Source organism: Lepisma saccharinum, chromosome 27, assembly GCF_977018435.1.
Source record: "Lepisma saccharinum chromosome 27, izLepSacc3.1, whole genome shotgun sequence".
Lineage (NCBI taxonomy): Eukaryota > Metazoa > Arthropoda > Insecta > Zygentoma > Lepismatidae > Lepisma > Lepisma saccharinum.
The window spans coordinates 33835254-33862552 of NC_139255.1; the positions used below are offsets into that span (position 1 = coordinate 33835254).

General features: G+C 38.2%; 1 protein-coding gene across 1 annotated transcript in view; it reads left to right on the forward strand.

Moving 5' to 3' along the window:
* The window catches only part of LOC145980024 (nucleolar protein 9), a 77505-nt gene that overhangs the window by 21329 nt on the left and 28877 nt on the right, over nucleotides 1-27299 (forward strand). The gene's annotated exons all lie outside the window — the stretch shown is intronic.

Here is a 27299-nt window from a genome sequence, read left to right on the forward strand (position 1 = left end):
ATTTTTGCTTCTCAAATATTTACAGCAGAAAATAATTAATTTTCTATGAATTGCATAACTCGCAGGATAATTCTGACTTCAGAAAGTGTCACGTCTGTAAATAAACACTTAATTTTGAATTTTGTGTTTTAGTCTCTTTCGCATTTTGAATTTCATTTCGCATTATTTTGTGACAAAACCGGGTAGGAAAATGCACCTCTCACCTTTCAGAAACATGAAAAATTAACATTACAATGTGTAATTTCACATCTCGTGTTTTAGTCGCACATGAAAAATGACCATATTTAGATAAATGCACTCTTTGGGGCCCTCGTTATTGTTCTCTAGCACCATTAATCTTTAGCTGACGGGAGCCTTTCACGTGTGTAAGATTCTCTGGACGGGAACTTTTCACACATGTACTTTTGAACCTTGCCACAATGTACCAAAAAAAATTTAGCAAGAGGACTGTTGTAGCAGAGGTAGACAAAACTAAAAATAATTCAGGAGCCAGCATATACATGCTAAGAAAGCCATGAACTCAACTAAATTAAAGTTACATATTTTGAAATGTGACCTTAAAACATTTAATTTTAAGATTGAATTAAAACTGATTAATTCTTGTACAGGAATGGCCTTCCAAAGGAAGGCTGTACTGGTAACAGCGTAAGTAAGTATGCAATACATTCTAATATGTGTCTGATTCTACCATATCGCTGCAGATTTTAAAATTTGGCTAGCAACAGTGCAAAAATTTATAACTGAATGTTTATTATTAAGATTTAATCATACACATGATGCAGGAAAAATAACAAAAAAAGTAAATGGAAATAGCGGTATCAAATCAGTTTTGTTATTTAAATGATAGGAGTCTTAATGGAGGCGAAAATTCATACATTTTACCTCCCAATAATGAAAGTTAAAAAAAAAGCATTCTCTTTTGGGCATCAAAATAGATCAAAGGGAATGAAAATTACAGTATATAGCAGTTATATCAGTTTTTGGATGATGTCATGATGGGTTAAGATGAGGGACAGAAACCATTCAACCCGTAAACCCTGGCTGTAAGGCACTCCTCATTTAGGCTCTCTTTTCTGTTGACCCATCCAGTAGCTGCCCACGTATTGACCTAAATTCAGCAAAATAATGTATGATAAACATGAATGTTGACTAAAGTGTACAAAAGTGGAGGTGACATAGGCTTTAGGGCCTGAATATGGCCTGCATTAGACGGAAGCATTTCCTTTAATATTTTTTCTAGCATAAGTGAAACAGTTTTATTCAACGGATTAAAGATTGTGTAAACATGGCAACAATGCACGTTCTGACTCACAGTTTCACAATATCAATTGACGGTGATGATTAATTTTGAAAACAGATGCAAAGAGCTTCAGAAAAAGACCAATATTGTACATCTAGGACTACCGAATACTAAGAAAAAGTTGTTTCACAAAATTGATAAGAACGGTTTTTTGAACAATTTTAAAAATCTGAAAATTGAGCAGTGTGTTTACAACCCTTCTGTCTGCACAGTATTAAAAATTTAATCACTATTGGACCACCTGTTTTTTATTTATAGAATTTTCAAAACTAAAGAAACAGTCCCTTTTTTTGTTCCCACCACGATAAGAAATAGAAGGCATGCTCAAAAAATGGTTTCCATGATTATCGCAGAATTGAATAAGCTAAATTTTGATCTAAATATCCAGAACATTTAAACATTCAAAGAAACTTGCATGCTACTATAATGGTATTTTGGAATTTTGGTATTTTCCGATGACTATAATCATAGTTGAAAGATCAGACAACAGACCACTATCAACTCTTGAAGAGAGAAATAGTCCACTTGGAAGAGTGGCAAATTTGGTGTAAGAGTTCATTAGAAAATGTTGCTTGAACATGGTAGGAAGAAACTTTGGTTTTATAATTTATAATGCAATTGTTTTATTAATAGACTAAAAATGGTCACAGGCAAAGTTATCATCATGTGCTTAATATAAATGTTTTAAAATCTCTACATTCTGTTCGTGGTAATTCAAGAGGTGCTGCTCATCAAATTTCACGGGTAAAAAAAAAAAAAAAGTGGTTGAGACCTTTTTTGCATCTTCAAGATGTATGGATTACAGAAAAGACTGCCGTTTTGCTCTATCACGTCAGGTTTCTTAAAAATGACACGTAATTTGTACATGCTTGAACTTGAAATTCTGTAATACATGTGAACCATACAACCAACATAATGTACTACACAGCAATAAAATACACATTGCATGTATTGTGTCTTTAGTTCAGGTATAGATTAGCCCATGAAATTTTTAAGCACCTGCCACATTGCCTGTTGTAACATATGAAGTCCAAAGAAAAAGAAGCACGAGAACCACTAATAGTCATGTACATGATCTGTCAATAGAACCGTTGTCGCTTGGATGAAAAGCTTTGTGTACTGTAACAGGATCATCACGTTTCGGCAACAAACAATAGTCAGCCATCATTTATGTATTCCAGCATCCCTGGTACAGCCCTTCCATTTTCCAATTTCGTTATACTTGACTTTTTCTAGTAGCCACTCAAGATTGTCATATGTCTCCTTCAGATCAGATGGACAAGGATGAGCTACTGGAACTGGTGCTAGAATGTTACCATTATGTAGCAACACACCTTTCAAACTTCTCTTCCTTGAATCCATGATGCTAATGAGCCGTCATGAGGAAAATACTGTTCTAGTTATTTTTGTCTTACATGTCTTTAAACTGTTACATATGTTCCTGGAGCAAGTAGGCTTCTCTTTCAGCCTTGAGGCCAGAAGTTCTGCAGCATCCTTTGGGAGGTGAATATCTCTGACCAAATCATTGAGTTTATTTTGTGTGAAAGGTTGGGGTGTTCATTGTGTGTGTGCCCAGATGACTGCTGGCATAGATCTTGATTCAGATTGCAGTATCTCAAAGTTCTTCGGAGGGTTTGGTACAGGAACATCAGATCCATGTGGTACAGGCATTCTAGCAGAATCAAATTCCAGATAAAACACACACACAAATATGCAATGCACACTCGCACATACACGCCAAAAAATATACAACCTCTGACAATAAAGTTCGGTGAATGATCCTGAATATCGAAAGTATACGAATTCTTAATGAAACCTACCTTACTGTCCTTCGAAGTAGTCCCCTCCCATGGCTATGCACCGTTGAGAACGGCTGTACATGTCCTGGAAACTTTTAGAAAAGTCTTCTTTCGGGATGGTGTTCAAGACCCTCGTCACGTTCCGTTGGATGTCCGGAATATCCTCAAACCTCTGACCTTTCAAAGCGATTTTGAGGTGTGGGAAGAGAAAGAAATCTGGAGGATTCAGATCCAAATTTCTTGCAATGCATTGCTACAGAGGATGAGATCTGGTATGTGAGGTACGACCCTGAAACGAAACGCCAAAGCATGGAATGGCGTTCTCCTGCATCAGCCCGTCAGAAGAAGGTCAAGGCGTAAAAATCACGCATCAAGACGATGATTATCACTTTCTTTGACAGTGATGGCATGATCCACAAGGAATTCCTGCCGGAGGGAACAACAATTTTTCTGTCTTGGCCTTCTTCCGACGGGGTGATGCAGGAGAACGCCATTCCATGCTTTGGCATTTCGTTTCAGGGTCGTACCTCACACACCAGCTCTCATCCTCTGTAGCAATGCATTGCAAGAAATTTGGATCTGAATCCTCCAGATTTCTTTCTCTTCCCACTCCTCAAAATCGCTTTGAAAGGTCAGAGGTTTGAGGATATTCCGGACATCCAATGGAACGTGATGAGGGTCTTGAACACCATCCCGAAAGAAGACTTTTCTAAAAGTTTCCAGGACATGTACAGCCGTTCTCAATGGTGCATAGCCATGGGAGGGGACTACTTCGAAGGACAGTAAGATAGGTTTCATTAAGAATTCGTCTACTTTCGATATTCAGGATCATTCACCGAACTTTGTCAGAGGTTGTAATATAAACTATGAGCTACAAGTAAATAAGAGGGGGCTTGGAGGGTGAACTACTATGGGCTAGGCCACCGAACAGCAGCCGAGAACAACTATTACTCTATACAGGGTCTCCAGCCACCTCTAGGCAGCCAGAGACCCCCTTACTCACTAAAGTAAGCATGAAAGCCCACAAGCTACCTCGGAAATAGCGGTAGCACAGAAACTCTCTGGTGTGTGGAGATAGTATTAGTGTAACAGCATGTTTAGACCCAGCCTCTTCGCCATTCCCACTTGTCTATCGATGCCAGTGCTCATCCCTAACCAAGAAGAGATGCTGGAAACTATAAAGGCTGGAGGCTATGGATGCCTGCAGGAGGGGAATACCTAAATAGACTTGTGCTAATATCATTATCTCGAAAATGAAAAGTACTGGTTTTGAAACAGATGAAGGGTATGGACATTCACTTCATTTTGCAATCATCCATCCATTAATATCATCTGCATTCACATTAAGGTTGTAAAATAATTTGCGAAGCATATAGGATAGTCAAGCCTGTACTTATCACAGAATGCTGAGACTGTAGGGGTCCTGGGTTCGAATCGTGGCCTGACCATTGGTGGTCTTCGTGATAATTTATTCATGAATTTCATCACATCACTCATCCTGATCTTCACGATTAGTCAAGAGTTACAGAAAAGGAAGTAAAAATAAACCCAATCAACCTGTCAGATTATGCTTCCAATTTTATTTCCAGTGAAATGCACAGATTTCATGGTCAATGTTGCACACACACTTTGTTATACCAAATCCTGATTAGCCTTCATGCATTTCACGACCTTCAAACTGAGATAACTGACACTAGAACTACGTCATACCCGTTTTATCAAGTATAATCAGTGCCCTAACCTTGTAATTTTAGTCCCAACACCGACCTCCATAGCGGAGTGGTTATCACAGTGGTTTACGATGCCAGGGGTCAGGAGTCCTGCATTGGAATCCTGACCTGGACATGAGTGTTCTTTGTGAGTGTCGCTTCATCAGTTTCACCACTCATCATCATCTTCGCGATTATCCAAAAAGTGACAGAATTCAAATTCAAAATTCAGTTGCAATTATGAGTATGTTATCACCTTTTTATTGCCTTTGGTATATCCTACACTATCCTCCCATTCGTTTTACTTGTCGCATGTAACCTAGGAGTTGATCTCTGCAGACACCCATGCCTGAGCCTCACGATGACAAGGAACCAGGCAAAATGCAAGAAATCTAAATTGGAAATCTTGCAATGATGATGGTTAGTGAGTACGATGGCTACAGATTGGATGTCATGGCGACAGTTGCTTAACCATACGGCAAACTAATTTGTTCTCTATGAGACTTACATATAACCTAACCTGCAACTTATCTAAAGCTAACCTAACTACCCAGTGATGGAATTTTAACTCTCATATCTTCTGAACCTCCAACACATAAATCTCAATACAGCAGTAATTTACGTATTTCACAATTATTAAGTGATCAAATATCCAAAATATTAAACAATCTAATTATTTCTAAAACTATCTCTTCACGTACGTAAGTAACTGCTTTCTTCTTCTGATTTTCTTCTGATAATTTCATTATGCAATTTCCCTACCTTTACTGTCCTTCCAAACCTAACTGAGACTAATGTCTCTCTCTTTCTTTCCAAATTTTTTATCCTATAGAGTGCGACCAGCACACCCTATTATCTCTAACTTTCAATTCCTAAACCTAAGTGAGATAGATATATGTCTCTCATTTTTGCAAATATTACATTCTATTCACTTAACCCTATATATTGCACAGCTGCGCTTTTTAGAGTGCGACCAGCACACCCTATTATCCCTAACATTCAATTCCTAAACCTTAGTGAGATATATGTCTCATTTTTGCAAATATTATATTCTATTCACTTAACCCTATATATTGCACAGCTGTGCATTTTAGAGTGCGACCAGCACACCCTATTATCCCTAAGATTCAATTCCTAAACCTTAGTGAGATATATGTCTCATTTTTGCAAATATTATATTCTATTCACTTAACCCTATATATTGCACAGCTGCGCTTTTTAGAGTGTGACCAGCACACCCTATTATCCCTAACATTCAATTCCTAAACCTTAGTGAGATATATGTCTCATTTTTGCAAATATTATATTCTATTCACTTAACCCTATATATTGCACAGCTGTGCATTTTAGAGTGCGACCAGCACACCCTATTATCCCTAACATTCAATTCCTAAACCTTAGTGAGATATATGTCTCATTTATGCAAATATTATATTCTATTCACTTAACCCTATATATTGCACAGCTGTGCATTTTAGAGTGCGACCAGCACACCCTATTATCCCTAACATTCAATTCCTAAACCTTAGTGAGATATATGTCTCATTTTTGCAAATATTATATTCTATTCACTTAACCCTATATATTGCACAGCTGTGCATTTTAGAGTGCGACCAGCACACCCTATTATCCCTAACATTCAATTCCTAAACCTTAGTGAGATATATGTCTTATTTTTGCAAATATTACATCCTATTCACTTTACCCTATATATTGTACAACTGTGCTTTTTAGAGTGAGACCAGCACACCCTATTATCCCTAACTTTCATGTCTAACCATAAGTAAGGTTTATGTCTTATCTCGTTCTTTGCACACCTAGATGTGTTATTCATATTTTAGTTATTTACCAACCTATCTCAACCTTGACATTCTATTTATACACATATTTTGTCGAGCTTACAACTTATATCCACGTGTATCCTATTACATAGTAATCCTTAGGTAACTAGTAATATTGTTTGACTCTCACGTAGAGCTAGTTGTATTGAGGTACAACTAATTGCTAATCGTATAACAAAGAGTTTAATTGTTGAATAAAGATGTAAATTGATTGCGGAAGGTGTGACGCCATAATGAAGAATGCTTTCGTTATGAACTCAAGAAGTATTGCATTCGAAACATGGACAGTTCACAAAAAGAGTAATCTAGAGGCAGCCCTATCTCCTTTTCCAAGGGTTTGTTAAGAGAAGTGAATGCCATCCATGGTGGTGGCATAGTGGTTACATAGCATGCCAAGAAGGTAGGGGTCCTACGTTCGAAATCTGGGTAAGGCATGGATATTTCATTGAACTGATCATCCATCCTCTTCGTCGCGATGAATCTAGAGATGTAGAACAAAATATAACCACAGAAAGGTGATAGACAGGTTGCAGGTTCACATAATGGATCGGTCATGGACGATTCATCAGTTCATCCTCATTGTCACGATTAACCTTTTGAGTCCCAAGGTCATTTTCACAAGTAAGCCTCATGGTCCCGAGCCGATTTTGAGCAAAATCCAGAGTTTCAATTAAATGAGTGTAGATCGGAGACTAATTGCCCTAGAGAGATGAGTGATATACCGTTGTATGCGGAATGAACCAGAGATTCAGACTATATGAAATTTATGCAAATTCGGCATATATATGGAGGGGGAAAGGGGGGAAATCCCCTGAAAATACTTTTTTTTTTTAAAAAAATGGGGTTTCGCCTCCTCGAAAAAAGTTCATGACAGTGTCGACATGCACATGGAAATGACATGTAAGGAACACAAAAGTATTTGCATTATTATCATATGACCAATGAGTCATTCCATGCCAAATCAACACAGATATGTGCAATTTTTAACCTGACCATCTCCGATTTTCATGAAATTTGGGGAGTTGAAACTATGCATAGAACTTAGTAACTATGGAAATTTTTAGTCTTGTGCGTCTTGTAATTGTTAAATTATTCAAGGTCAAAGTTTGCAGAAATTGCCCTTTTTGAGCCTGCTTATCTATACTAAATGTGCTGTAACTTCGCCCCTATTTTGCCTAGGAAGCTCAAATAAAGCTTATTGTACAGGGAATGGAACAAGCTTTCCAGTGATATATAACAAGCCTACCTTTGGATAAAAATATAATTTTGTCACGTGACCTTGACTTTTCACCTTGAATATCTCAAAACATGTCATCACCAAAAATCGTGAAAAAAATATATTTCGTCCCTCATACCATACTCTAAAACATACCAAAAATCATTCTGGGACTGCAATGGGATCAGAAGATACAAAATAATATGTGTAACTATGTGACTGATAAAAGCCCGATTACATGAACTATGAAGAGTCAAATGTCCCTTAACACCCCCTACAAAATGTGAAGGAGTTATCCTGGGTATAATTGGTCATGAAAGAAATAGGTTAGGCACAGGGAGATCCCTTGCCGTGTGTGTCAAGCGCACATTCGGCATATTGTTGACCGCCATATTGAATTCAACGCAAAAATTTCAAAGGAAAGGGGGTGATGTGATATTTCAAATCAGGCTAGAATTTCACGAGAAATGAAGTGACGAAGGTTTATCCAACATATATTTAACCAGCAAAAATTTATTACTGCATGCTTGTAACCATTTTCTCCTTTTCGAGGTGTTAAAAACAAAGCATTGGAATGCTCGTAACGTGTTAGGAACTCATCGAGATCCCGCTGACACCTTTTTTGAGAGAAAGAAGTATACGCACCATTGCATATGATTTTAATCAGCTACATTCACCAAATAGTTGAATAGTGAAGAATATTGGGAAAAGTATCTCAAACAATTACGTGACACTTCCTTTGGAATGAAAAATTCTTCAGTGACGAGGCAAATTTTTATGTTCACGTTAAATTAATAAAAATAATATGCAACACCTGTGATTTGCTCAGTCGAATGGTTGTTGCTGGTAAGCTAATTATGTGGTATAATGTATGGCGAACGGAAATGGTTGGTCCATATTCAACAACGGAACCTTAAATGGTGAGGGCTTCTTGGATGTGTTAAGTGAACAGGTTTTTCATCCTTGCTTACGGGATATGGCACTTTTCGAGAGTTTTGAAACAGGACAGAGTGTGACCACACTATGTAGACATTTTCGCAATTTCTTCATGGTAATTTTCTAGGTAGATTGATGGGCACACGGGGATCTATTAAAAGGCCTGCACATTCCCCAGATCTAACATCTTAGGAGGACTTTTACCTTCAGAAACATTTGAAGAGAATGGTGCATGCACTAAAAGTCCCTGATATTGACCATCTGAGAGAAGGCATAGTTGCTGCTTGCGATGTTGTTGCACATGCTACATTACCAAATGTTCTATGCGAGTGTGAGAGACGTCAACGAGTGTGCTCACAGGAACATTGACAACATTATAATGTGCATATATCGTAAGTGAAAGATATGTGTATAACTTTTTTCTGGCGTAAGATACGTTGGAAAATCCTTCATCACTTCATTTCTCGTGAAATTCTAGCCTCATTTGATATATCACATCACCCCCTTTCCTTTGAAATTTTTGAGTTGAATTCAATATGGCGGTCAACAATATGCCGGATCTGCGCTTGACACACACGGCTAGGGATCTCCCTGTGCCTAACCTATTTCTTTCATGACCAATTATACCCAGGATAACTCCTTCACATTTTGTAGGGGGTGTTAAGGGACATTTGACTCTTCATAGTTCATGTAATCGGGCTTTTATCAGTCGCAGTTACACATATTATTTTGTATCTTCTGATCCCATTGCAATCCCAGAATGATTTTTTGGTATGTTTTAGAGTATGGTATGAGGGACGAAATATATTTTTTTCACGATTTTTGGTGATGACATGTTTTGAGATATTCAAGGTGAAAAGTCAAGGTCACGTGACAAAATTATATTTTTATCCAAAGGTAGGCTTGTTATATATCACTGGAAAGCTTGTTCAATTCCTTGTACAATAAGCTTTATTTGAGCTTCCTAGGCAAAATAGGGGCGGAGTTACAGCACATTTAGTATAGCTAAGCGGGCTCAAAAAGGGCAATTTATGCTAACTTTGACCTTGAATAATTTAACAATTACAAGACGCACGAAACTAAAAATTTCCATAGTTACTAAGTTCCATGCATAGTTTCAATTCCCCAAATTTCATGAAAATCGGAGATGGTCAGGTCAAAGGCTGTGTTGATTTCGCATGGAATGACTCCAATGTAACTTGAGTTGTACATCCCAAAAGGAATGGTCGGCATGCCACTGATTCAAGCTTCAAAATGCAGCGGTACCTTGAAATGACTTTAGCTCAGAGACTATTTGCCCTGGAGATATGAACTATATACCGTTGTACGCAGAATGAATCACAGATTCAGATGATATATAATTTATGCACATTCGGCGTATATATGGAGGGGGGAAAGGGGGGAAATCCCCTGAGAATACTTTTTTTAAAAAATGGGTTTTTGAACCCCCCCCCCCGAAAAAAAAGGATATGAAAAATTCAAAATGCACATAGAAATTATCACTGGCATGTAAGAAACAGAAAAGTATTTGCATCATTGTCGTATGACCAATGTAACTTGAGTTGTACCCCCAAAAGGAATGGTGGGGACGCCACTGATTCAAACTTCAAAATGCAGCGGTACCTTGAAATGACTATAGCCCAGAAACTAAATGCCCTAGAGATATGAAAGATATATCGTTGTACGCAGAATGAATCACAGATTCAGACGATATATAATTTATGCACATTCGGCGTACATATGGAGGGGTAAAGGGGGGAAATCCCCTCAAAAATACTTTTCTTTAAAACATGGCATTTCCCCCCCCCCCCCCCCCCCGAAAAAAATGTCAAAATGCAAAATTTATGCAAATTTGGCGTATATATGGAGGGAGAAGGGAGAAAAACCCCAAAAATTATTTTAAAAAATTGTTGAAATGTTTGAAATTTATATTTTCCCTTGAAAAGAGACTCAAAAGAGAAGTCCCTTTTCACCTCCATTTTCATGAAGAAAAAAAAAAGGTGCAAGAAACATTTCTGTTAAATACATGTGTTAGGAACAATATAAAAAAAAAATCGAAATTCTAGCCAAAAATAGAAAAGTTATAACGTAAAAACTACGACCTCGAGATGCTTGGGACCGTTAGGGTTACTTTTAGGTATCTCGATCGAGATGCTTGGGATCCAAAAGGTTAATGTAATGAGGTAGGAAATAGATGTAAGATAATGAAATTCCAGCACAAGAAGTATTTTTCAGGGGATTTCCCCCCTTTCCCTTTCCATATGTACGCCGAATGTGCATAAATTATATATCGTCTGAATCTGTGATTCATTCTGCGTACAACAGTATATCGTTCATATCTCCAGGGCAAATAGTCTCTGAGCTAAAGTCATTTCAAGGTACCGCTGCATTTTGAAGCTTGAATCAGTGGCGTGCCGACCATTCCTTTTGGGGGTACAACTCACGTTACATTGGTCATATGATAATAATTCAAATACTTTTGTGTTCCTTACATGTCATTTCCATGTGCATGTCGACACTGTCATGTACTTTTTTCTTGGGGGGAGGGGGACCCCATTTTTTTCCCGAAATTTTGGAATTTAGAGAGCCCCCTCCACCCTGCCACATATACGCCAAATTTGCATAAATTTCATATAGTCTGAATCTGGTTCATTCCACATACAATAGTATATCACTTATCTCTCTAGGGCAATTAGCCTCCGATCTACACTCATTTAATTGAAACTCTGCATTTTGCTCAAAATCGACTCGGGACCAAGGGGGTTACATGTGAAAATGGCCTTGGGACTCAAAAGGTTAAACTGTAGGTCCAGCCCCGATTAGCCTGTGCATAAAGGGAACTTAGAAATTAATGGACAACTCGTCAATTTGACATAATTATCGTTGTAGCAATTATCATAGAGAGAAGAGGAAACTAAACAAATTTGCAATTTGTCTATCGCAAGTAATCCTAGAACAGAATTTCAAACTATCTCTATGCCTTCAGCATAAATTGACCCTAACATCTGTGTCTATGTTATTGAAAATTACTGTTAATTAGAGCCCGGAAGTTCGGCAAAATGCCTCTTTTTATTTACTGCATATATTGATAAAAGTTTTCCGGATATACGTTTTTTATGTTGTTTCGAATGTTTTAGAAGCCTTTTCATTTTGCCTATTTTGCCTATTTGGGACCTACTGCCTATTTTTAATTATAATGCCTTTTTCAATGAAATTTGACCATTTTTTTTAAAAAAAAAAATGTTGGCATTTATTTTTCTTCCGTTTCTTACGTGAATAATTTTCGCCTTATTTAAGTAATATTGAACTCACGCATGTTTCAACATTGCTGAAGGAGAAAAGTGTGATAGAAAAGTATTTCATCCTGAGTTAGGATATTGCCTTTCGGTTAACATTTCCTTGTGCATGATTGACTGCTGAAGTGGAGAGGTTGATTTCGAACACAAAGAAGATATTTCTGAAATCTCCCTCTCGAACCCGAAAATTTTAGGAAGTTGCGCCTGAGCTTAGTTTACATCCGCAACCAGTCTTGACGAGATGGGGAACCTGGATATCAGCAGCTATATATTATGTTAACAACCTTGAAAAAATCAGTGAGGTGATCGATGCTCATCCAGAAAATGAAGCGGCTTCAATTCGTGAAAAACTCCTGTGCTAATCAGAACTGAAGAATGAACTGTCGTTTATTTTTGCACATTATGGTGCATTGCCAGAGACAATTACAATTATAGCATCCATGAAAATCTTCGACGAATCTATGCAGCAGATGATGGAAGTGCCAGGAGAAAAGGGGTCAGCTGTTGCGGAAAAGTGCAAACGGGTAGTGAGTGCAAATAAGGACTTGAAACAATTGAAAACAATTTGTGATATTCTAAAAGATGAAAATGCTGTTACCAAAATGAGTCCAGCTACATTAGCTTGTTCTATGTATGCTCCAATAACTTCTGTCGAAGTAGAAAGATCATTTTCTATTATGAAAAACATTCTCTCTGACAGATGACTATCAATGAATGTTGAGAACTTAACAAAACACCTTGTAGTTATGTGCAATCAAGACGGAGAAAATTGAATTGCTCTTCCCAATGTAGATTTTAACATGTTGCCAGAAATTATATATAAAAGTAAGCGACTTCCAAATGTGCCATTTTTCGGTTTATTTTGCCTTTTTTTCATTTTTAGTGCCTATTGTCCACATTATAAATGCCTTTTTGCCTGCCTATTTTAACGAAAATAAATGCCTGAACTTCCGGGCTCTACTGATAATATTGTTATTAGTAGCAGCTTGAAATGTATTCATAAGCTTTGGAAAGAAAAATTGTGCAAAGAAGCATTTAGAATGTTAATTGCACCTTACTTGGGAAGTCATTACAATGAGTAATTAGAAAATATGCTTCAGAAGTATTCTCCTGGGGGGAAAATGTACATAGAAGTAGTTTCAGTGAAAACTTTGTTGTTAGGTAATAATTATTAGGGTATGATATTTTCATTATGTAAGACTAATGGCTGGGAATACAACATCCATAACTAGGAGAGAAAATTGGACTGTCGGAAGAGTTTTAGGTTATTTGTTTATTAAGGAAGCATATATAATATGTAATATTGTTCATATAGAGGGAATATTAATAGACTTCGAGCTTATCTGTGCTATCTAAAAGGCATTGATTACTGAAGCAAATTTGGAAGGCAAGAAATGTGTAAATGTAGTTTTATGTGTTGTAGACTGTTGTTCTGAAGTATAAACAGGCTTCTTGTATCAGTGATTGAAGCAACTACAACTGCCCTTTGAGAGCCAAGATTTTCCAGCCGGGTTTTCGCATCGAGTCCCATCGTTGCTGTTTTTCTGGATCTCGAGACCCGAGCCCGCTACTTCTTTTCAAGTAGTTCCCCAATTGTCTTCATGATGTTTGGTCAATGCCGGTAATCGAACCTGGGACCACTCCCAACATTCCCATATCCCACAGACATAAAAGCAAGTGTTAATCAGGGTGGCGACAGACCTGGAAAACCTGGAAAACCGGGAAAAGTCAGGGAATTTGAGGTGTCAAAAAAAGTCAGGGAAATGTCAGGGAATTTTGTCATCATTGACTTCAAACACTTTTTTGACGAAAATTGTTATAACTCTGGCACTATGGGAGCAATCTACTTCGGATAACTTTTGTTTTGCAGCTAAAACATCAGTGTATGCAGCGGTGTACAATTTACAACACCGGACCGAGGAAGGGGGCTTGGGGGGCACGTCCCCCGAATTTCAATGGAAAAAAAAATCTGGAGTTTGCCCCCTCTTCTCCCGCTATTTTGGGGAGAAGGCGCAAACTTTAGTATTCTTTTTAAAGAATGGACACTTCTCAAGAGAATGAAACATGTTTTATGTTCTTGGGTGCCATACAAGTTGAATAATAAGCCAAAATGTGATTTTTTTTTTTACGAAAAATAACTATTTGCATTTTTGGAGGAAAATTGTTATAACTCGGGCACTAAGGGATCAATCTACTTCGGATAAGTTTTGTTTTGCAGCTAAAACATCAGATCATGCAACGGTGTACAATTCAGAATGCCGAACCGAGGAAAGGGGGTTTGGGGGGAGCGACTACCGAATTTCAATGAAAAAAACATAAAAATCTGGAGTTTACCCCCTCTTCTCCCGCTATTTGGGAAGAAGGTGCGAACTTTAGTTTTCTTTTCAAAGAATGGACATTTCTCAAGAGAATGAAACATGTTTCATGTTCATTGGTGCCATACAAGTTGAATAATATGCCAAAATGTGATTTTTCTTCTTTTACGAAAAATAGGTAATTTGCATGTTTGGAGGAAAATTTTTATAACTCGGTTACTATGGGAGCAATCTACTTCGGATAAGTTTTGGTTTTCAGCTAAAACATCATAGCATGCAACCGTTTACAATTCATAACACCGAACCGGAGAAAAGGGGGGGGGGGGGTTTGGGGGCGCGACCACCGAATTTCAATGAAAAAACAACATATAAATCTGGAGTTTACATCCTCTTCTCCTGCTATTTTGGGAAGAAGGCGCAAACCTTAGTATTCTCTTCAAAGAATGAACGTTTCCAAAGAGATTGAAACATGTTTCATGTTCTCGGGTGCCATACAAGTTAAATAATAAGCCTTTTTTTTTATTTTACGAAAAATAGGTAACTTGCATTTTAGGAGGAAAATTGTTATAACTCTGGCACTAAGGGAGCAATCTACTTCGGATTTTTGTTTTGCAGATAAGACATCATAGCATGCAACCGTGTACAATTCAGATCGCCGAACCGAGGAAAGGGGGTTTGGGGGGAGCGACTACCGAATTTCAATGAAAAAAAACAACATAAAAATCTGGAGTTTACCCCCTCTTCTCCCTCTATTTGGGAAAGAAGGTGTGAACTTTAGTATTCTTTTCAAAGAATGAATATTTCTCAAATGAATGAAACATGTTTCATGTTCTTTGGTGCCATACAAGTTGAATAATGAGCCAAAATGTGAAAGAAACTCTGTTCGGAAATGTGGCATGGATATGTTGCAGAGGGGGAGGGGGGAGGTTGGTCATCAATATGAATTTCCCAGGCTTGCTCCAGACCTGTGTCCGAGTTTCCACACAAACATAAGAGTATGAAGGTCCAAAAAGCACATTCATTTCGTAATCAGCACCATGATACCATATGGACAAGAGCTGGTGGCACCGTCCGATAGTTGTCGTACATCGTAGTAAGGCATTTTGTTGGGCAAACTGAAGGAACATGGAAACAAATATGTTCCATTGATACATACGATTTTTGTCGAATATCGCCACCCGACAAAGTATCTCACTACAACATGCAACAGAAATTGAATGGACTGCAACATCCAACAAAAATCACATGCATAAACAAGAAGAGCTTTAGACTGAAAATATGCTGCTGGAATTTTATTACTCTTCTGGCTCACTTCACCTTATTGAATGTAGCAGTGCTTGCGAAGGCTTTCTTTTATCATCCTGACGTATCACTGGTTTCGCACAAGTTAACATACGTTTACAATGACATTGCAATATTCTTAGATATCAAGAAGAATCCAACCAAACGGGATATATATTAAATACTATCACGAAAAAGTGAAACATAAATCTGCATTGGTGAACGTTTTAAAAATTGGCAAGTGCATGCTCCCAACCTCAAATTTACTGCAACACTAGTATTGCAATGAAATTAACACCACTCTCTGTCCTGTCTGTTTAATCTAGTGAGAGATGGTCTTAAATCTCTCACTGAGTGAAGTTAATGTCCAATATTATGAAATAAAATACTAATAATAAATGCGTAAATATTTTAATATCATATTTACTCGAATTATTCAATCATAACAGCAAATCACTTCCTTCAAGAATTGACTTTTCTCTGCCAGCCCTGCTAAATTTTCACTTTCTATCTACTGATTTATACGAGGGGTGGCCAGAAAGTAATTTCCAATTAGTAGGTAGAGGCAACGCGTTTTCGGAACATCTCTGAGTTCTGTCGCTTCGCTAGTCAGCGAGCCTAAAATGATCTTCTTCCTTCTGACGGCGTAGCAGGTTGCGCAGAACGACATGCTCAGAAATCATTCGTGAAAGTGATACCGAGGTGCGAGGATCTGGTGCTAGACTTGAGCGTGCTGCTGAGTGTATGGAAGTGCGATTTCGTAGTGTGTTCCTCACATAAAATATGCCTCCTGTTCATTCCAAAGTTTATCGTAGAACGCTTAGGGGACAAACTCGTGAAGTTGTGGCAAACGTCTTGCAATTCATGCAAGAAGAGGCTGACCAAAATGATTTAAAGTTGCCTCTTAAAAAAGTCATTGACCGTGTTTGTGCTGCGACAGGTGTATCTTTAAGTACGGTAAAATCAATTAAGAAGGAAAGTTCGGCGGTTCGTGCTGGATCATCGTCATCATACAGTACGCCCCGTAGAAATAAAAATCGTCCGCGGCCGTGTACAGATATAGATGATTTTGACATGTGCGTTGTTCGGAGAACAATTAATGAATTTTACACCGTAGACAGGCAAGTCCCAACAGTAAAATCTGTGCTTGCAAAATTAAGGAAAACCATCGGATATAAAGGGCAGGCAACCAGTTTATTGAAGATCTTCAAAAAACTTGGGTTTAGGTGGAAGAAAGTGGAAACTAATAGACGTGTGCTTATTGAGAGGAATGACATTCGGAATGCAAGGATTGCTTATTTACGGGCCATCAGTAGATATCGTCGGGAAGGCCGTCCTATTGTATACACCGATGAAACATACATTCATAGTTCCCACACAACCACTAAAACATGGTGCGACGGTAGTCTCGAGGGCCTGAAATCTCCAATATCCAAAGGGCAACGTCTCATTATTGTCCATGCAGGCAGCGACAAGGGGTTCATTCCTAACGCCCTTCTGATATTTAAATCCAATCAGAAAACTGGAGACTACCACTCGGAGATGAATTCCAGCAATTACATGCGGTGGATAAGAGAAATGGTCATTCCAAATTTACCCTCAAATTCCGTCTTCGTAATCGACAACGCATCCTACCACAATATTCAGAAAGAAAGATGCCCTTCGTCTAACACCAAGAAAAAGGAAATGCAAGAGTGGCTATTAAAAAACAATATACCATTTACGGACGATATGTTCAAGCCTGAACTATACAGCCTTATAAAACTGCACAAACCGAAGATGAAATCCTACATTTTAGATGAACTGATGAATGAACATGGCCACACAGTCCTTCGCTTGCCTGCATATCATCCCGATTTAAATGCTATAGAGAAAATTTGGGGCATTTCTAAACAATGGGTTGCAAATCGCAATGTGACTTTCAAATTAAATGATGTGTGGGAACTTTGTAAGGAAGCGTTTTCGGTGATTGGAGAGGAGGAATGGGAGTCATGTTGCAGCAATGTTAGAAAAACTGAGGAACAATACATTCGGACGGAGGGTTTGCTGGAACCAGAAATAGAGCGTCTGGCTTTCAGGGTTGGCGACAGTAGCAGCAGTGCGGACGATTCATTGTCGAGTGCAGAAGATTCTTTTTGCGAAATGTCCGATTCAGGTTCTGAACTTGACGGCATAGAAGACCTGGAATAAATCATTGGTTTCTTCATTTGATCGTATTTGCAGTATTTACAACACATAAGGTAAGCTTATTGTATTGTTTTCGCTAGTGAGCTTTTGTTGTTCTACAATTCTGCATTGAGTCATTGTTACCCACTGTTTTTTTTTTGTTCACTTGCAACGCTGCTTGAGAATTGTAAACATGCGCCAACAGTCGCGCGTTGCAACTCCCTCACCAGCTGATTCGGTTTCTGTGCGACTCGCTTTCAACTTGCGCATAAGAACACCTCAGAGATGTTCCGAAAACGCGTTGCCTCTACATTGATTTTTTGCAAACTCCAAAACCGTGAAAAATGGTAATTGCTGTGAAATTATGTTTAGGAATGTACAGTGACGTCTCGACACATTTTTCGCCCATTCGAAATATCGAAATAATGCGAATTATAGGCATGTTTAGCGATTTTTTCTAAAGAAATGTCCTAAAACAATGAAAAATTTTATGAAATCTAACACCCTTGTCTTTTCGAGGCCATGTTTGTGTGCATAGAACATGCAAGTTTTCCAACATTTTACTCAAGAGTAAACTATAGAGTTATACGTACGTGGAATAATTCCGACAGCCACATTAAATCATTTATTTCCCACGATTTTTTCAACTTCTATCAAAACCATTTGCATCACAGAGCAAAGTGGCAGGGTTCTAACAGGAGATCGAGTGTGTATCTACCGTCACACGGGAGCCACATCTTCGAATTTGTTGCACGAGATATGTTTTGAATTACCAAGCTAAGTGCGCACTATTGGCATTTGTCGAGTGAGTAATAATGGAGCTCAGTCGTTAGGGCATCTGACTACTATGTGAGAGACCCGTGGTCGATCCTCTGCGGGGGAGAACCGGGATGTTTTCCACCTATTCAAACTGATTCGGTGCCCACCCAGCATCATATGAAGCTGGTACCTTGAGGAAACTTTGAGGGATAAAGGTAGCCAGGAGTGTGGTGCTGATCACATTACCCCCACCTTCAGCCGTGATCAAGAAAGTGTGGGGCTCTAACTCCACACCAAAATTCCATTATCTAAAATCCTTACCTTAAAATTAATAAAGGGGTATGGAAAATAACTTTCCCAAAATAACTTTCAAGATATCAAACTCTCGCGAAGAGGCATAAACCATGTGACTTACAATTTGAAACAGTAGTTTAAAAACACCATGAAGGTATAATTTCAGATATTTGCCAGATAATGCGCTAAAATGAAAATGTACATTTTGGGAAAAATTTTCGGCATAATCACCACCGTTGTTCTGGCATGTGTCGCAGCATGGCACTAAATTTTGTATGCCCATGGTATATGTGTCTGACAGCAAAGACTGGAACTCTCTCTACCGCAATGTAGCTGTCAAATCGTTGCCTTGCCAGAAACCTCTTCAGTTAAACAAAGAGATGAAAGTAGGTACATTCAAGGCCAGGGCTGTACAGGGAGTGGTCTAAGATCTCTCACCTGAAGTGATGCAAAGGGCCCGTGTGTACTCAGCTCTATGGGGTTGTGCACATTTGATTGGCCTTCCGTGAATTGTCTGCACCATCGTCTGACCATACTATCACGCACGACGTCCGGTCTGCACAACTCACACGATTGCTCTGTGCCAAATTATGAGCGTGCAATGTAGGCTACATCGCAGTTGGTGAGAGACTTTATGAGAGCTGCAATCTTTAACCTAGAACCGTCCTAAACCGGCTACATTGCAACTGTACCAGATTACAGCTACATGCCACTTCTTCCTGCCTGTATGTGTGGGTGTCGCTCTCCGACCACTAGTGTTGCGTATAGGCACCATTGGAGCTTTTTCAGGATGCCCCTCGTATATGAACTTTCAGAAGCTTTTATTATTAGAGTGTTCCTGTTTTAATGTGTTGGTTAGCTAAATCAAGTACCTATACAATGCAATTCTATAAATTCCTTGCGTTAAATTTCTAATACTTACATACCCTTTTCGTCAGCATTAATGGTATAACTGCATGTTGTCAGTTTCACAGCACTTCACTTGGATATACTGTACTGAAGCAGAAATCCCATCGATAATGTAAGGAAATATGACACTTTCTTTTGTTCGATTCAGTTGTTTCACTTATATGCAAGAGTTAAGTTGTTTGCTTTACAGAGAAGAGAGAAGTAGCTTTATGTATTGAAAAATGAGTCCGCACTCATAGTTTTTGCAAGCAGAGGGTTCCAAACCTCAGTGGAAATATCAGAGAATGTATAAGGAGACTGATAAATTACAAATTGTATTTCTTAATCAATCACTCTTATCTCATTTAGTCGTAACTTTAAAAATAATCAAGTATTTTATTTTAAACTTACTGCGTATGACAAAATTCCATAATCCTTCCTTAGCTTGTGAATTGTAATAATTTTCCAAGTTCACTATTTGCAGTATGAATTGAAATCGTAGAGAATAGAGAAATTAAGTCAATTTAATATAAGATAATATTGGTACTTAACAAAACCATACGTGGATCTGTATGAGTTTATTATTTCCATTTGCAAAAACATCAATTTAGTTTAGTTTGTAATTGTCAGGGAAAAATGTAAATTTTGTCATGGAAAAGTCAGGGAATTTCATTTCTGCTTGTTTGTAGCCACCCTGGTTAATCTTACCCCGAAAACCTCCTTTCAGCTGAATGCTGAAAGTGCTGAATAAATTAATCCTTTGAATGTTCTTTGTGCCCTTGACTTTCAATGGCGGAATGGTTAACTTAACGGGATGCGAAGTCAGATGATTTAGGTTCCAGACTGGAGCAAGGCTCTTGAATGCCTTGTCTCATCATTCGCTTTCTCATTCGTGCTTGTTGTAATGTAGACAGGTAGAATAGAGACTTAAAATAGCCTATCCAAAATAGAGTGTTTCCTATTTTCAACTGGCTGTTCTGATTGTGGACCACGAGTCACTGAAGGAATTGCTGGAACAGCTGGAGAAATGGAAAGGAGATCGAACTGCTTCCTGGTGTCAGAGGACCGAGATGTGTTAAGTGTAGAGCAGAGAGTTGAGCTAGTTTCCATGCAACCGCTACATGCCCTGCAACCTTCCCCTAAGGGAACTAAGAAGGAAAAGGGGGCAGCCTCCTCCGCCTCTCACGAATGCCAGCAGAGAACTGTTTACCACCTCAATGACACCCAGGACCTCCAAGGGAACCATTAGCACATGACTCGACAAAGGGTGGAAGTATGGAGTTTTCTCCGACTGCTATTTCAGCAACCCGTTGGTGCTTACATCCCTCCTGGCCAGGGTTACATCCCCAAGGTCCATTCACCTCTCTGCAGTGCCCGTTTTCCTCCCTATGTAACCCTCCCCTGCCCAACCCCTTTACCCTTAAGCTGAGCAACCCATAGAGAATGGACCCCAGTTTTTCTCCTCACCAAAAATGGGCTTTCTATCGAGGGGGGAATTTTTTAATCCAAGAGCAAGGATCTGCTTAAAATTATATATATACATATATTTTTTTTCCTGAAACCTGAAAGAGAAATAATTTACCTGTAGATTTTGTAGTTAAAGCATACAAAGAAGGCTGAAGAACCTTTTGAAGTAGCAGAACTTTTAATTTTGATTGGTTGCAAAATAATGATTTATTGAAATGATAAAGTAACTTCATGTGCACCCTATATTTTAGGGAACTGCGATAAGGTCAAGAGTGTATGCATTCCATAGGAGCCTCTAGCTCGCCATCACTGTGCCCAATTGTTACTTATCCGTATGTCACCAGTGCTCTACAAGAAACTTACTTAACTTAGATGGGGATACACATTATTTTATCACTGAAATGTTATAGTATCACTGCTTCCTTTATTGTGTATGTAGGTGCAGTTATATAACAATATAACAATTACAATCATTAATAAAAATAAGAACTAATTGTTGCACGAGGGTCACACACATAATTTATCATTCACTAAACTTAAAATAAAACATGTTGCATCAATGTTTTATTGTTGCTTATATTATTGCAGTAACTACAATAATCATGAAAATTGCCATCATCACCGTGACAAGTGTGGGTGTCATGTCGAAACTGGGGTGTAAGGGGTGATCCTTTCTCAAATGTCAACCTCACTTCCATTTAGTACATCCTGGACTGCATTTTTTAGACTAACGAGGCTCTGGCGTCGGGACTTGTGTCCAGAACTTGGGTTGTGTGTTCCATATCTGTTTGTGAATGTTCCTTCATCCATCCCATCCTAGCACCATTCATCCTTATCTTCGCAACTAGACAAAAGTGTCAGAAGCACGAAGCAAAATAAATCATTCATTCATGTCGGAACACACTCCAAGCGAGGGGAGGCAGAGGGTCTTAAAGGCCCACGACGTGAATATTGCTTATGTATGTTATCTTTTGCCATCGTGAGTTTCATGAACAAAAGTAATGCGAACACCTTAAGAAACAATGTAATTTATTTTCAACTTTTATATACATATTCAGAGTTGAATAATCTAAAAATAAGAAGTGGTGGACCTGGGAGCCCCCCTCCCTTTTGGGTAAACTAAGGTTAATAAAGGCTAAACCGAAACAAGAAATGAATTGTATTTCCATTGTTACCCACGCTGCATTTGAACCATTTCCCGTTCATAACATTTTGCCTTACATTTGGTGCCAAAACTACGGATGCAAGGACAGTATGCTTTCACTTGTAGACAAGGCTTAGCATTACGAGGTTATAGTAGCGTTTGGGCAGGGGGGGGGGGGCAAAAGTTGGCAACCCCCCACACCTTCCTAACACTACCACTCATCTTACATGTAATGTGTACATTTAATGTCGTGTACATATTTGAACAATTACAGGTGGCCGCGGTGGCTCAGTCGGTAACGCGTCTGACTACCATGCTCAAGGTCCCGGGTTCGATCCCCGGCCGGTTCAAATCTGGGAACTTTTCTAACGATGGAAGCGGCCCCGGCGCCCACCCAGCGTCGAATAACATGGGTACCTGGGGGGAAACCCTGGGGGGTAAAGGCAGTCAGGGGCGTGATGCTGATCACATCACCCCCACTCACGACCGGATCAAGAAAGTGTGGGGCGTTACTCCCACACCCCCTATACGCCTTCATGGCGTAGTGCTAAGCACAGGGGAAGACTTTACCTTTACCTTTTTTACCTTTATAGGTAATGCATCTGTACCAATATCAAATCTGAAACATTACACAGAAACAGTCCCAGAAATTTTGTAGAGGTGATCTGAACTTTTAGGGACATTACATACACCCAACAGCAAAATAAACAGTAGGCGAATTGCCCTGGCAATTTTAATTCGTTCTGTTTTACACAATGTGATAATAATGAATTCACATAAAAAATGTCAATATGCAGAAGTTAATACCTGCTTTGAATCAACATAATTTCATTCCTTAAAAAATGTAGAATAAAAAAGTAAAGAAAATATTGATGGACAATTTGCCAACTGTTATCTTTGCCGTTGACTGTACCTTCTTGTTAGTAGACACGGGAATAATTTACTGTCACACATCTTACATTAATTCATGAAATATGAATACAAAGAAGGCTATAAAAAACCCACCAAAGGTCCTGTGCATGCCAATAAAGAAGTGAATCATGAAATGTAAAATTGTGACAAAACATTTCACATAAAGTGAAATGAAAAATTAAGCATTTATATTGATAATGTATTTAAATGTTGTTATTTGAAAAAAATAACATTAAATGTAGCTAAGATATAAAACAACGACAACAAACAAATAATTTTCAGGTTTTGCCAGATAAATACAAATTTTGATACTAATTAAATTTAACCCTTGTAAGTTTTACTGCAAAAGCAAGAAGTTGAAATTTTAGAAGTAGCTAGCCGAAAGTTGATATCCAAATTACTACGTGTATATTTCATTTTGAACTGGAACTGCGAGTTGAATAGCGATTAGAAAATAGTTTGTCAAGATTTAATTCTATCAGAGGGAGACGGAGAATGTGAAAGAATAGTACTCACCAATCGTCTACGACTGTTCTGTTTCGGATGTGCAGTGTTTGGGGTCTGTCCCTGGATCACTGCGTTGCCTCTGAAAGGTGCAAGGTAAGTCCCAAATAACCCATTGTAATGTTGTTTATTAACAACTTAAGTTAAATGTAACTGGAAGTTTCACATAAGGCCCAGACTGTTAAGAATGCAGAATAATACTTCACAAAACTTTGTGATTGACTGTAATCTGCCGAGAACAATAGCTTGAATGTAAATATTTCAGTGTTCAAGCCCCTATTTTAACCTACAGATACAAATGTATGTCTCGCCTCCATGTAGCCCATTTATCATCTTGGCCCCTTCTCGAGTCTGAAAGTAACATGGGTTGTCCAGGTCTCTCGCGAAGCTCTCAGAAGTGTACGGAGATTATGCTAATTGTCTTATTACCGTGTTTGAATGAACGCTGAATAACAAGTAAAATTTCATGAAATATAAAAAGTAATTCTCACCTACTGCTTGTACAGTACTCCTCTTGCCAGGTCCTGTAGCCTACTAGTTTTGGAACTTCTCTGTGTTTCTTCAGGCAGCCTTGTGGAAGCCTCGAAGAGTGTTGAGATTTCTCTCCAGAAGAAAAACTTATTTGCTTCGACTATTCAAGATGTGCAACAACTTTTCCTGTGAAAAAATGTATATTCGTACTGTTTTACCACATCTCCAGAGCTTATATAAATGTTTAAAAGATTTAAAAGTAAATGTAATTTTACAAAATGATCGCAGAATTTTTAAGCAGAGCTATCCACACTTGCACAGAAACAGCTATGAACACTTCCTGAATAGGATTTCAAAATTGGAATGTAGATCCACATTAAGAGACTTCATAATATCTATATTCATCTACCTTTCCATTATCTAATCTGTGTGTAAGGAAGTATCTAACATTGGAATAAGTTTTCAGATTTAGGACTCGTAGCCTATATAAATAATAAAAAAAGGTCGTTTAAAATTGGTTAACTTTCAGGAGTTTGATTAGGTGTATTTAAAGAAAGTAATATCAATTCCAATATTATTTTCTTTCTAAATAACTCTACAAAGGAAACAAATTAATTTAATGCCATCAGTAATATCACATTCCAGAAGTTTAGTGAATATGAATGTTGGTAGTTCAAACTTCTCCAATTAGAATTTGAATTCAATCAATTTAACCTAAACATTAAATTAAACGAAAAGCCAGTATTTTAAACTACATAATTAACAGGATAAATATCATATCTTTGAATTAATTGACCATTGTTGAAAATTCCATGATCTAAAAAATATAAGACAAACCACCACGATGTAGCATGTTAATAATTTTACCCTGTGCAGTTTGGCTGCCACACTGGATGCCTTCTTGAATATCTCAAAGGTCTAAATTTTGAAAATCATTCATAAGACTGAAAACTTATTCCAGTTCAAAGTTTCCTTATTTTTTCCATTTTGCACTCAAACTAATTCTGCATTGAGTTTTGAAAGTAATAATTTATTTTATTTATGACATTTCCAGTTCAATAGAATCCGTTTGAAACAGGAAAGAAATATTAGTAGACTAGTATAAAAAAAATTATAACAGTACCAAGATTAAACAGAGCACAGTTTCAGAATATTATTACTTATTTCCTTTTTTTTTTTTTTGTAAGTTGGTGTTAAAAATGAATATGATCTTATTATTGCTTAGGATTTCATTGTTGGAAGATTGGTAAAAAAGGTAAAGTGCTCCCCTGTGCTATGCACCACACCATGAAGGCGTATAGGGGGTGTTAGGTTAGGGCACCACACTTTCTTGATCACGGCCGAAGGTGAGGGTGGTGTGTGATCAGCACCACACCCCTGGTCACCTTTACCCCATAGAGTTTCCTCCAGGTACCCACTTTATACGATGATGGGTGGGTGCCGGAGCTGCTTGAACAGGTGGAAAAATCGAATCAGGGTGTCTCGCATGGTAGTCAGGAGGCATGTAAGTAGTAAGATTGGTAAGGCATGAGGAATTTGGAAGAGAGAGCCATATTGTGCAATGTTTATGTAAAGGAAATTTCATAAGTCTATATTTCAGTCTGTTATCACAGGTAATTACAAGTGTGGATTTGATAGGGGTTCAATTACTATTTGGTTTAGTTTGTAGTTAGATTTGTGTATGAAAAGGAAATTTTCGTGATACGAGGGTCACTATTTATATTTTGAGCCTAACAATGAAAAAACAGGAATTTGGCATTGAAAACTGCTTTATTGTTTTTCGAAGTATTCTCCTTTATGGTCAATACACTTTTGCATTCGTTCGAACCATTTGTCAAAGCAGTGTTTCCAATCTTCTTGAGACACCTCCATAATATGGTTTTTGAACGCATCAACGGCGTCTTCCGCCAACGAAAATCGTTGTCCACGCAATTTATTCTTGACATTTGGGAACAAGAAGAAGTCATTGGGTGCCAAATCAGGACTGTACGGCGGAAGACCCATCAATTCGATTTTTTGACTGTTCATAAAGTCGATTGTTAGACTAGATGTGTGACAGCTGGCATTGTCTTGATGAAGAATGATCCGACGGCGTTTGTTTGTTTTCCATATTTGACCGAAGACCTCTGCAAACAAATTGTTGTGTACCATTCAGAGTTGACCGTTCTACGTGCCTCTAAAGGCACAGTTGCCACATGACCAGTTTTCCCGAAAAAACAGGCGACCATTTGTTTTGATGTGCTTCGAGCGCGAACAACTTTTGTTGGATTGGCTTCATCTTGAAACACCCATACAGTCGACTGCTGTTTACGTTCCGGCTCATATGCATATATCCATGATTCGTCACCTGTTACAATCTTATATACGTCTTTTGAAGCACCACGATTGTATTTATTGAGCATTTGTTTGCACCAATTGACGCGAGCGTCTTTTTGAGTTTTTGTCAAATTGTGTGAGATCCAACGAGAACATACCTTTCTCACAGCTAAACGAACATGTAATATTTTATATATGCTGGTGGAACTAATGCCTATGGTTGCCTCAATCTCACAGTATGTCACATGACGATCTTGCAGTATTAGGTTTTGCACAGCATCAATGTTTTCTTGAACAACAACTGATTTTGGACGACCTTCGCGAATCTCGTCTTGTCGGTGAGCGAATGGCGGCCACGATTAAATTCATTATACCAGCGTTTCACAGTGGCAAAGGATGGGGCTTCATCGCCAAATGTGGAAGTAAGTTGATCGATGCACTCTTGTCTTGATAATCCACGTCGAAAATCGTAAAAAATAATCGCACGAAAATGTTCACGAGTTAATTCCATTTTATTGTTGTCGTGCAATCTCCAAGGCAACATAAACAACACAAATGAAGCTATTGACGAAACATTTGAAGTACGTTATGGTCAATAATGCCAGACGATTCCGTGCAAACGTCAAATCGCGCCTAACTTCAATCAGTGTTGCCAAGGCTCAAAATATAAATAGTGACCCTCGTA